This window comes from Erpetoichthys calabaricus, chromosome 14, assembly GCF_900747795.2.
Source record: "Erpetoichthys calabaricus chromosome 14, fErpCal1.3, whole genome shotgun sequence".
NCBI classification, from domain to species: Eukaryota; Metazoa; Chordata; class Cladistia; order Polypteriformes; family Polypteridae; genus Erpetoichthys; species Erpetoichthys calabaricus.
In genome coordinates, this window is record NC_041407.2 from 63,911,532 (window position 1) to 63,924,265 (window position 12,734).

At 40.7% G+C, this 12,734-nt stretch overlaps 1 protein-coding gene across 1 annotated transcript in view; it reads left to right on the top strand.

The window, feature by feature from the left end:
- The window catches only part of LOC114664543 (histone deacetylase 1), a 681,169-nt gene that overhangs the window by 174,487 nt on the left and 493,948 nt on the right, over positions 1-12,734 (top strand). The gene's annotated exons all lie outside the window — the stretch shown is intronic.

A 12,734-nucleotide genomic window follows, 5' to 3' on the forward strand; every position in this document is an offset into this window, starting at 1 on the left:
ATATTAAGAAAATCTGTGTGTCAACGAATTGTTCCAAAGAGCACACAGCAGTCATAAAGGATATACCCAAAGAGCAATCCAAAAAGCAAACAAAGTCATTAAACAGTGATCTAAAGAGAGTAGTCAAAAGTTTAACAAGACAGTAGAAATCCAGCAAACATAAAACAAGGTAAATGCATAACCAGTGCTGGTCGAAGCTCATATGGAGCTGTTAGCATGGCCTTGGTGTCTGGAGATTAAGTTACTTAATGGCACCCCTCTGCCTCCATACTGCACTTTCAGTATTGTTATACTTCGAGGAGGGGGCTCCCCAGTGTTGAGAGCACGAGCCCCATGAGTTACCAAAATGGTGCCCCTCGATGTCTATAGTGCCATAGAAGAGAGGATTCTGAAGTGCGCAATGCTTGAGTTACAAAAATGGTGGCCCTCAGTGTTCAGAGCTCATGTCTGTTAACTTTCATTAATAGTGCCCCTCAGGTGACAAAGCCCTAGGTGGACGCCTTTGTTGCCCAATGGATTGATTGGCTCTGTGCTAAACACAAGAGAGAACTCAACATCACCAAGCTTTAATGGTGTATTCCATTGAACTGGCTATGTCCACAGCCTTTATAGGGCTTGGGGCAGTACCTAGATGGAGATGGACAGCTGGCCCCGCCTCTTGGGGAACCACCCACAAAACACAAGGAACATAACAGAACACATGCTTCTGCACAGAAACATAGTTATACAAAACTGAAATATTACAAACATAAAATAAATAACTATTGTAAATATAGAAAGCATTTAAAATACAGAGAAGACATTCAAAAGAAGCATAAACAGAAAATACAGAACATGAACTGGTAAATACATAATACCAGGAACTGATTTATCTATCCATCAATCATCCAACCCGCTATATCCTAACTACAGGGTTACGGGGGCCTGCTGGAGCCAATCTCAGCCAACACAGGGCGCAAGGCAGGAAACAAACCCTGGGCAGGGCGCCAGCCCACGCACACACACACACCAAACACACACTAGGGACAATTTAGGATCGCCAATGCACCTAACCTGTATGTCTTTGGACTGTGGGAGGAAACCGGAGCAAACCCACGCAGACACAGGAAGAACATGCAAACTCCACGCAGGGAGGACCCGGGAAGTGAACCTGGGTCTCCTAACTGCGAGGCAGCAGCGCTACCCACTGTACCACCCTTCCACCCGGATCTGATTTATGTGATTATTGTTTAATTTTGTTTTTGGTTTCACTTACTGAAAATTCATTCATGCTTATCACATCTTCCATTTGTGTTTTTTAATGTTCCCACCATGTTGTGTGATTTTTTTTTTGTTGTTGTTTTTTTCTAAGTGCATGATGAATTATATCACCAGGTCGAAGGTGTAAAAGTCAGTGTTGTGAACCTCCTGATCGTCCAAGATTCTGAATAAGACAAAGTGCTTGCCTTATACTTTCATTTCCTGAAAATCCATTCACATTTTATCACATTGACATTTTGCTTTTCGAAGGGTGTTGCCATTTTGTGTTCATTTGCTTATTGTTTCTGTTGGTGTTGCTAGGTAAGGTCGACTGGAAGTGCATCATGCCTGACATCACGGGGTCAGAGCTATAAAGATCAGTGTTGTGGACTTCCTGGTTGCCTGAGATTGTGGTAATAACCAAGCTTTTGCCTCACACTTTCCTTGCTGATTGAATCTCTGGTTTTCAACTCAGCGCTCTGATTTTTCCTGACATTATTTAATGTTTTCTTTTGGTTTTTGTGTTTCAGTTAACACTTGACTTTTTCTTTATGAACTTCAGTATGTCTGTTTCTTAACTATGTTTCATTACATGGTCCTTATTTCTAAAATACTGACAATTTCCCACTTCTGGCTGTTATGAGTATGGAAACTTTTAAAAATTAATTTCTCATGCTATGATTTTTTTCTTAATTCTGCCAGTGTTTTTTTTTGGTAGTTAATTAATCCAGAGAGTATTCTGGTAATGTTATTTAGTCTATATGTTTTCTTGATAGCCATCTTGATTTTTATTTATATATTATTTAATTTTATAGTGGGTGCTGCCTTTTCTGAGAATTGCTGCTAGGACGTGACTCTCGCTACATTCAACGTGGGACTCTTTAAAAAGCTGCTGCCTGAGGCCATTCAGTGTCTAAGTTTGCTTTTCCTTCCTAAAGACTTACACTTTAAATAAGTTGTTCTTGTGTTTGTCTTCTAGTGAACAAGACATGCTCTGGTTTTTGACATTATTTCTGGTTTATGATTTGGTTTAGACACAAACTAATACTGACTTTCTGACAGATTTGATCCCTGCTAGATATTAGGTTCACACTTACCTTCTGATCCTGGGGCTTGCCTCACTTATTTTCCTACATAGTATAACACTGGTAGGGTTGTGAGCAGACTCACAGCAAACCATTTTTGGGGTGTTAGATACAGGGGATGCACTGGCATAAACTGAGTAGGTTTGTAAACAGAATTTTACAGTGGTAAAGTTCTGTAAGACAGCTTTTAAATATTTATTATTTCTTTATGTAGTACTACAATGCTCTTTTTCATTATTTCTTATTAGGTGAAACCAGGATTGCTACCACCAATACACTCAATTCTTAGTAATAACGTGATGGCATCTCAAAATGCCAAACCTCCCTCATCTTCCCCAAGTGTAGAGAAGTTTAAATGCCATAATAAGTGTGAATGCTATAGAAACACCCAATGAGATACAGGATGCTCTTTATTTTTGATTTGACTTTTTATAAAGACGGTGGCTCAGTGGGTGGTGCTGCTGCTTCAAGGACCCTGCATTCTGGGTTGGAATCCTGTGGCTGGTCATTATCTGTGTGGTGTTTAAATGTTTGCCCTGTGGTTTGTCTTCCTTCCACATCATCCATTAAATACACGGAGGTTAAGTTCACTTGTGGTCTCAAACCAGCCCCTTTTGAAAGAGTGGCTGTATGTGAGTGAGTGAGTGAGTGAGTGAGTGAGTGAGTGAGTGAGTGAGGGAGTGAGTGAGTGAGTGAGTGAGTGAGTGAGTGAGTGAGTGAGTGAGTGAGTGAGTGAGTGATATGAATGAGGGGCACTAAATAGAATTGACTTTATTGATGTGCAGGAGATTAGCTGAAATACAAAAATACAGAAAAAATACACAGGTAAATATGGAATTATCTAAGAGTCTTTTCAATGCCATGTCCTTCGTTTTTCTACTCAAAACAAAAACTTTAGAACTGTTCAAAAACTTTTTTAGTAAGATTTGTAATTATGTAATATCCAGTTGAATGAATTAAACTAAATGCAAATCACAATTTGGCTGTTTCTTTCATCACTAGTAATCCACTTTCATAAAAGGATAAGTGCCTATGTGACTGTTTGGAATCCGTCTGGCTGCTATGTCTCTGTCATTTCAACAGATGGCGCATCACACACATGTGTAGTAAAATGCATTGCATTTGTTATTCCAACGGATGGTGCATCACACATATTAACACTGCTTTTGCAAACCCCATACTAAATGGCATATGTGCAACAGAAAAATAGGTCTTGTATTTGTCATTCCAACAGATGGCGCATCACAAACATTACTATTGCTTTTACAAACCCTATAGCAAATTGCACAAAACATGAAAATCCACATTGTATTTGTAATTCCAATAGATGGCACATCAGAAAAATTAACACTGCTTTTACAAACCCCATACCAAATGGCATATAACAGGGACATATTCCATGTATTTGTTATTTCAACAGTTTTTTCTTTTTTGTTCTTTATTTCATCTTATACAATTTCTTGTATTAGGAATTTGTTAGTTTTCACATACCCCTTGGAGTCAGAGTGCAGGGTCAGCCATTGTATAGTGCCCCTGGAGCAATTGCAGGTTAAGGGCCTTGCACAAGGATCCAGCAGAGTAGGATCTCCTTTGGCTGTAACCAGGATTTGAACTGGCAGCCTTCTGGATTCCACGCAGATCTTTAGCCTCTAAGCCACCATACTGCCCTAATGGTGATGATGTCCAGATGCTGCACCACAAACATTTCTTGTAATGCATTTTATTACTACAAATGTTTGTGATGCGTCACCTGTTAGAATGACAAATGCAATGCATATTATTACTTCATGCATTATAAAATACATTTCAATAGATGGTGCACTGCAAAGGTTAATGCTGAGGTCTGTGTTGATTATTTAGATTTCAATTTCTTAGATGGGTAGCGCAGCTGGTGACCATCTACACTTACACAACATAATCTTTTTCAGACTGCTTTGTAGGGAAATATTGAATCAGTCACAACCATTGTGGAAAAGCTTGCATTTCTACTAGACAGAGACAGAGATGGCAGCAGGCAGAGAAGCAGTTGACAGAATAAAGAAATGTCCTTAATTTTATGAGCATTCTTCAGACTTATAAGAACTGGAAGGGTTGACATCCAAAGCTCCAAATGTAGAATTTTGAATTTGATTAATGGAGATGGAGAAGATAGATAGATAGATAGATAGATAGATAGATAGATAGATAGATAGATAGATAGATAGATAGATAGATAGATAGATAGATAGATAGATAGATAGATAGATAGATAGATAAAAAAATAAAAAGTAATATGCTACCCTATATTCCAGTGCACATCCTTTTAACTAGCACCTAGCATTCTTATCTGAAGCAAGCAAGACTTCTCAAGAGCTGCCCATCAGACTGTGGTGACGGGGGCATTGTGGGCTCACATGGTGGGTGCTCAGTATGCATGGATTTACTGTGCTGAAATGTCAATGTGGCCTTTAAAATGATGGCAGAAGGTGTACGTTAAATGCACAGACGGTCACTGGGGGCGGAATCCAGGACTCTGGAGGTGGAGGTAGCAGTATCATCCACCGTGTCACTTTCATTCTATTAATAGACTTTTAATTGGCTTTTCCACATTTTCAGGCACTATCTCTTATGCCTCACTCAAAAAGCAATAATCGCACTTTGGATATTATATCCTAGAATCTGATTTCACCATTTTATTAAGGTAAGAAAAAAATCGAAGCACAGCCAGGGTATTTATGTTTTCACATTAAATACTTTGAGTGAAATTCACACCAGGTTGGAGTTAGAAATATTCCTGGCAGGTCTGATGTTTAATTAAAGCATGTCCACAGGGGCTGATGATAGTTCTCCTCTTGCGGTGAATAGAGGAACTGAAAGGCTAACAGGCTTCCCAGGGGCCGCATTACATCTTCTTGACTGAAATGAATTCTTTCTTTGGATCCCACCCACGGTCGTCTGCCTCATCTCCTGTCAAGACATCTCTCAGCCAGCGTAGGGCGTAGAGCCCAGCAGCAACATCTTAGGAATTCTTAGATGAACATTTTCTCTTGGATTTTTATTTCAGATACTGGCCTGCATATCAGGGTTTGTGAAAGTACAGCGTGTGCGACAACGTGAGCATTCTGGGTGGCAACTCAATGTCCTGTCTGTGGAAGTGCAATACAGTAGGTGAAGTCGGGCACTTGCTGGATAATCAACTAATTACTTCATCAATAACAGAGAAGCCACAAATATGCTTATTGAACATTTTTATTGCAAAGAGTCAAATTCAAAAATAATGGTGATGATTGAATATAATCACATGGATTAGTAGAGTTTATAAAGCACATCGGTTTTTAACTGCACTTTACAATATAATGTAGCTAAAAACTGGGCCTAAATACAGTAGATATGCAGTGGCTGAACAGCATCAAAGACAACACAAGTTCTGTAAAAATATATATCAATTAATATCCTACTGTTAGTTATTGATAGTAAGGGTCTATGACTAATTGTAGTTTACATTTTTGTAAGAGACACATGATGGAGAGTTAAAATCCATGTTGATGTCCGCTACGTGCAGACAGGCAGCTGTCTTGACAGTGAGTTTGCATCTCTGTGCCACCCTGCCAGCGTTTCTTAACTTTTATTGGGGATTTGTTTTACACACCATATAGACATTCCTGATGGCAAAAGAGGAAATAACTACTCAGAAGGCAAAGTTTTAAAGAGTAAATACGTCAGAAATTGAAAATGTTTTAAGATGATCAAATTTGAAAATTTGCCAATGCTTTTAAACTTTGAAATTTCAAAAATGTGTACAGCACACTCTATTCATTATGTCTAAAACAAATGCAACTTTCTGGCTAAATTGCCTTGAATACATCTACCCGTTGTCATCAAAATGGACTCACTGGGAGCCGAGTTGTTTCATGCGGACAGACAGACATACCCCTGGTGACAGCAATAGGTGCATTCACAGTTCACTCCTAAAAATAATGGTATTTATTAATCAAAATGTGCATAAGGCAAAGGAGAACGCAAGCACCTTGCCATTGCAAATTTTTGTGTCCTAGTCTAGCTAATGGGGTGGCCCACTACAAATGTCTGCCTAAAGTGAAAGAAGCATTGCCACCTTGCCAGTTGAACGTTTGCACCAATTCACTTCTTGATTTTTTGTTCTATTCACACTTAAAGTCCATTTAGGGCTTTGATTTAGTTTGAAAGTCTTGGCTTAAACCCACCATAGATCCTTTGGAGAGCATCAGGGAGCCTTTCATCTCTAAGCTGCAATTCCTGTGTAGTTTAAAGCTGCTGTATTATGTGAGGAAGTCACACACACAGTAAAAGGGTATGTGAGGCCTCCAAAAGACCCATGAAGCAGGCCAGGGCCTTCACTGGCTAGCCCAATAAGGGCTCACCTCAATCCAGCCAGTCCCCCAACTGGTACCTGCAGGCTTCAGCCTAAGCTCTCCTAAGGTGGGGAACTGGTATTAAAAATTCAACACACAAAGTCCCAGAAAAACACCAAAATGGAGACAGTGACCGTAAACCTCTGGCTTGTGAACAGAAAGGAAGAAGTGTTGGTGAGGCCTTCTCGGGGCACTTACTCTACAGTATGGTCTAAGAGCACATTTACAGCGACGGTATACAAGTAACAAATAATGAACTAATCTAACAGAAATAAAATAAAAACATGAAAAATGATAATTTAGAATAAACCAAACTATCATTAAACAGAACATAAATACAAGTGAGAGAAATAATCTGTAAAAAAAAAAAGAAAAAAGCTGTCATGGTGTCTCCCCTCCAAGATGTCACCTGTTCAATGTGAGGACACCTAACAATTTGGTGCAGTTTTACTGGTCTTCTGGCAGAACCCTCCATGGCTTCTGTCCCACTTTCAAGCTGTCCGTTAATGAAATGTTGCACACTGCCCACTGGAGGCTGTTTACTTGTGCTGGCACTATTAAGGGCTCTCAAGTTACCAGTCTGGGGTTATGTTTTCATGTGTGGACCCCAACTCTGTTTCACTCCTGACATTTTCTGGCACACTAAACAATCTGTTACAAAATACATACAGATGTACTTACTGACGTACATCCCCGTAAGACCTGATCTTGGAGTATGGGGACAACTATAGCGAACAGCTTAGATATGCCCCTATACCTCAGAGGATGTTCTTTTCCAACCTCTCATTTCAGGAGAGCACTGGAAGACTCCAGAAGGAGGAGACCATAAGGAAAGGGGTTCTGGCCCAGTCCCGCAGGAACAATATAATTTTCAGCCACCTGACTCAAGCCCAGCATAAAAGAGGGACTGTCAAAGCCCTCCGCAGTTCACACCTGGCAGCTACATAAGGAAGAACTCTGCTTCCCAGCTGAAGAAGTAACTGTCTAAAAGGTCAAAGCAGATTGTTAAAATGACCAGGTTGATATTCTTTAAAATATCACAAGCTTCTGTCTTGGTTGCTAGAGTACTCCCACTATGTACAGTGCATCCGGAAAGTATTCACAGCACACACATTTTTCCACATTTTGTTATGTTACAGCCTTATTCCAAAATGGATTAAATTCATTTTTTCTCAGAATTCTACACACAACACCCCATAATGACAACGTGAAAAAAGTTTACTTGAGGTTTTTGCAAATTATTAAAAATAAAAACACTGAGAAATCACATGTACATAAGTATTCACAGCCTTTGCTCAATACTTTGTCGATGCACCTTTGGCAGCAATTACAGCCTCAAGTCTTTTTGAATATGATGCCACAAGCTTGGCACACCTATCCTTGGCCAGTTTCGCCCATTCCTCTTTGCAGCACCTCTCAAGCTCCATCATCCTTTGATATCTTGGCTGTGTGCTTAGGGTCGTTGTCCTGCTGACAGATGAACCGTCGCCCCAGTCTGAGGTCAAGAGCGCTCTGGAGCAGGTTTTCATCCAGGATGTCTCTGTACATTGCTGTAGTCATCTTTCCCTTTATCCTAACTAGTCTCCCAGTCCCTGCCGCTGAAAGACATCCCCACAGCATGATGCTGCCACCACCATGCTTCACTGTAGGGATGGTATTGGCCTGGTGATGAGCGGTGCCTGGTTTCCTCCAAACGTGATGCCTGGCATTCATACCAAAGAGTTCAATCTTTGTCTCATCAGACCAGAGAATTTTCTTTCTCATGGTCTGAGAGTCCTTCAGGTGCCTTTTGGCAAACTCCAGGCAGGGTGCCATGTGCCTTTCACTAAGGAGTGGCTTCCGTCTGGCCACTCTACCATACAGGCCCGATTGGTGGATTGCTGCAAAGATGGTTGTCCTTCTGGAAGGTTCTCCTCTCTCCACAGAGGACCTCTGGAGCTCTGACAGAGTGACCATCGGGTTCTTGGTCACCTCCCTGACTAAGGCCCTTCTCCCCCCATCGCTCAGTTTAGATGGCCGGCCAGCTCTAGGAAGAGTCCTGGTGGTTCCAAACTTCTTCCACTTATGGATGATGGAGGCCACTGTGCTCATTGGGACCTTCAAAGCAGCAGAAATTTTTCTGTAACCTTCCCCAGATTTGTGCCTCGAGACAATCCTGTCTCGGAGGTCTACAGACAATTCCTTTAACTTCATGCTTGGTTTGTGCTCTGACATGAACTGTCAACTGTGGGACCTTATATAGACAGGTGTGTGCCTTTCCAAATCATGTCCAATCAACTGAATTTACCACAGGTGGACTCCAATTAAGCTGCAGAAACATCTCAAGGACGATCAGGGGAAACAGGATGCACCTGAGCTCAATTTTGAGCTTCATGGCAAAGGTTGTGAATACTTATGTACATGTGCTTTCTCAATCTTTTTATTTTTAATAAATTTGCAAAATTCTCAAGTAAACTTTTTTCACGTTGTCATTATGGGGTGTTGTGTGCAGAATTCTGAGGAAAAAAATTAATTTAATCCATTTTGGAATAAGGCTGTAACATAACAAAATGTGGAAAAAGTGATGCGCTGTGAATACTTTCCAGATACACTGTATATCAGATGGCACAGTGGATAGCACTTCTTAGTTATAGCTCCAGAAGATTGTCTTCAAAGTGATGAGTTTGCACATTTTCCTGTGTCAGTGTGAGTTTTGTTCTGGGTTTCCCCATCTGCCCCCCTTACCACATCCCAATAGCATCTGCTGACTCCAAATCATCCCAGTGGGAATATGTGTGTGTGTGCGTGTGTGTGTGTGTGTGTGTGGGTGGGTGTGTGACTATCTGTGGCCTCACCATGGTTGGTTTCTATTTAGAACCTCAACTGGATTAATCAGGTTAGATAATCAATGGAGAATGGTGACACGTTTTTTCTGGTTTTCTCACCTTCTTTTAGTGCTCTCATTGATTTCTTCTTTGTCCTTTTAAATGCCCATGTATGAAGAGATGTTTTCAGTTTGCCTGGCTAAAAGAAGCTGAAACCCATGAAAGCATATTTTTTTTACTCTTTTTGAATTCAACATTTGTACTTTGAGAACCAACTAATGGGTTGTATCCAGAGAGTGTGTTACAGTTTAGATCCCCTAAAACTTGCAGGACATTGGAAGAGTGGGTCTATGAAAGAGGACACAGAGTGAGCCTGTACTCTTGTGACACAGTCATGTCAGCACTGCTTGTTTCTCGTGCACATTTCCTTTTGTAATTTAATTTTTGTCTTCCCCTCTTTATCAATATTAATGCATCAATCGAATTAGCATTAATCATTTGCATCCTGCTGCACTAAAAAAGTCTTTGATCTTGTCATTCAGGCGCTAATAGCCTCATACTTCTTGAACTCGTGTTATTGACAGCTGCCTGTTAAAAGCAGCACCACAGCAGCACAATTCCAAGGAGAAGGCGAACAATGACAAAAAATAAGGACGCTGACTGATTGACGCCTGCTGGGACTCAAAGAAGGTGGAGGGTAAAGCTGATGTCACATTACGTGACTTTTAGTCATGGAGTTTGTCAGATTTTCCAATCCTTCTCACTGATCTAATTGCTGCACCATGTCAAATTACACCATTGAAAATCTCAGCCGGTGTCACATTTGCCAGCTGAGCAGTGGTCTTCTAGCACAGGCGTGTGAGCCCCTTTTGCTGATAGTCAATAGTGTGCTGCCTGAAGGAGAGGGGGCTGTACAAAGTATTAACAGCTGCAAAGAGTTCAGCAATAGTCTCTGCCCTTTCTTTCTTTTTGCCATTCTGCCATTCTGCATTCCCTTCTGTTTGTGAGCTTCGCAGTCCTAGTGCAGTTTGAAAGAGCCGGCACCGTGAGAAGGAATAGCTGTGGTGTGTTCAGCCTCAACATAAAGCATGAGACATCAGACAGGCAAGCCTCTCTTCTATTTGTGAGGCTCAAAACCTGTGTACTCCGTATTCTTCGTCATTATTTTCTATGCATTGTATATTTGGCTGAACCCCTCTTGGAGGGGTTTTTAACTCTTATATGAAATGAGCCCACCTCTCCGACTGAAGAGAAAACGGCCAGTTGCAGATTAGTTGGTCTCCGACTTTGAGTATGTCACATTACACCACCGTATTTACAGAGGCGTTCCACCGACTGGCTTTATTCTTCTTGTGATACGTTATTTTGTGATCTCATCTTTGCTGTAATGACAGTCCTTTCCTTCCTCTTCTTTGCATCAGCTGATTTGTCCTGTACCTTGAAATACTCAAACAATTTGGCATATTTTTTTTGCATGGGCTCTCAGTGTATATTTTCTAAGGTTTATGCTACATTATACTTATATTTAAGTTTCCAGGCTCTTTGGTACCATCTGACCAAATAATAAAACTCCAGAGTGGTGTTATTTTCAGTTACTCTTTGTTCTCTTTCAATTTTCAGAATGGAGATTAGTATGAGCTTTGGCTGTGCCACCCAAGGACAGTCACAGACTTGTCCCGAAGCCACTCTGCCTTGTCTTTGCTGTATGTGTCTCGTCATTGTCATGCTGAAAGGTGAACTATCTCCCCTGTTTAAGTTTGTGTGCATATTGGAGCAGGTTTTCTTCAAGGGTCTCTCTATATTTGGTGGCATACATCCTTTCCTCAGTTCTGACCAGTCTCCCTGTTCCTGTCGCTGACATTCACCCAACATGGTATGATGCTACCACCACCATGCTTCAGCACAGAGGTGATATTAGGCAGGTGATGAGCAGTGGCTCGATTTTGAGCTCTCTTTACAGAGTTTGCGTTTGATCTCATCAGACCAGCAAATCTTTCTCCTCGTGCTCCAATGCTGTCATCTGCCTTTTAATCAAGAGTGGCTTCTGTTTTGTCACTCCACCATAGTGTTTCTGAGATGGTAGTCCTTCACAGGATTTCTAAAGCTTGTGGTCATCCGAGGGAATAACATGCTCGAAAATTGCCAACCCAACTGTTCCTGTGTACTTCTAAGTTCAAAACTAAACAAATGCACAATGAAATAAAAAGGAAACAAAATAAATGCCGCATAAATAAAGTGGCCCTCTGGTCTACCTTGAGATATTCTTGTAGTTCTGGTCATTTCAGGTAAAAGTGGACTTGTGGGCAGTCGCATTTTTATATCCCAGGGACCGTAAGGGCTGGTTTGTGAATTTTCCCTTGGGGATTAATAAAGTATCTATCTATCTATCTATCTATCTATCTATCTATCTATCTATCTATCTATCTATCTATCTATCTATCTATCTATCTATCTATCTATCTATCTATCTATCTATCTATCTATCTATCTATCTATCTATCTATCTATCTATCTATCTATCTATCTATCTATCTATCTATCTATCTGGTTTCTTTAGGCTGTGAAGGAAGAAAAAGACACAGTTAGCGGCCCGGGGTGGTATCATATATCTGGAAAGAACTTGGAGGGTGATCCTCTGATGTGCATATGTGACAAGCTCTATGGGAGTGAACATTGTGTTTTTGATCACCTCCCTAACTAAGACCCTTACTCCTGGTCATTTCAAATGTCTTCAGTTTCACAGTTATTGAGGCCACTGTGCTCCTGGGGACACTCAAAACTTTAGAAATGGTTTAATACCCTTGCCTTACCACAATTGTATCTAAAGAGAGTTCCTTGGACTTCATGGCTTGGTTATGTCATGACATGCAGTGTGAATTGTGCCTTTATAAACAATGTCCAATCAGTTCAATTTGCCAAAGTTGGACTCCACTTAAGTTCTAGACACATCTCAAGGAAAATTAAAGTAGGCAACAAGCACCTGACCACAGTTTGGAGTGACACAGAAAAGGGTCTCAGTACTTATTTGAATGAGAGGTTTCGGTTTTTGATACATTTCAAAATCCTTCCAAGAACATGTTTTCACTTTGTCACTATGGATTTTGGGTGCAGATTGATTTATTTACTTAAAATGAGATCTACAACGCAGTGAGGTGTGCTGAAAAGTGCAGAGATCTGAATACTATCTGAATCCACTGTGTATCAGTAGTGGTTGGTGCCTGAAAAGGGAATTCCAC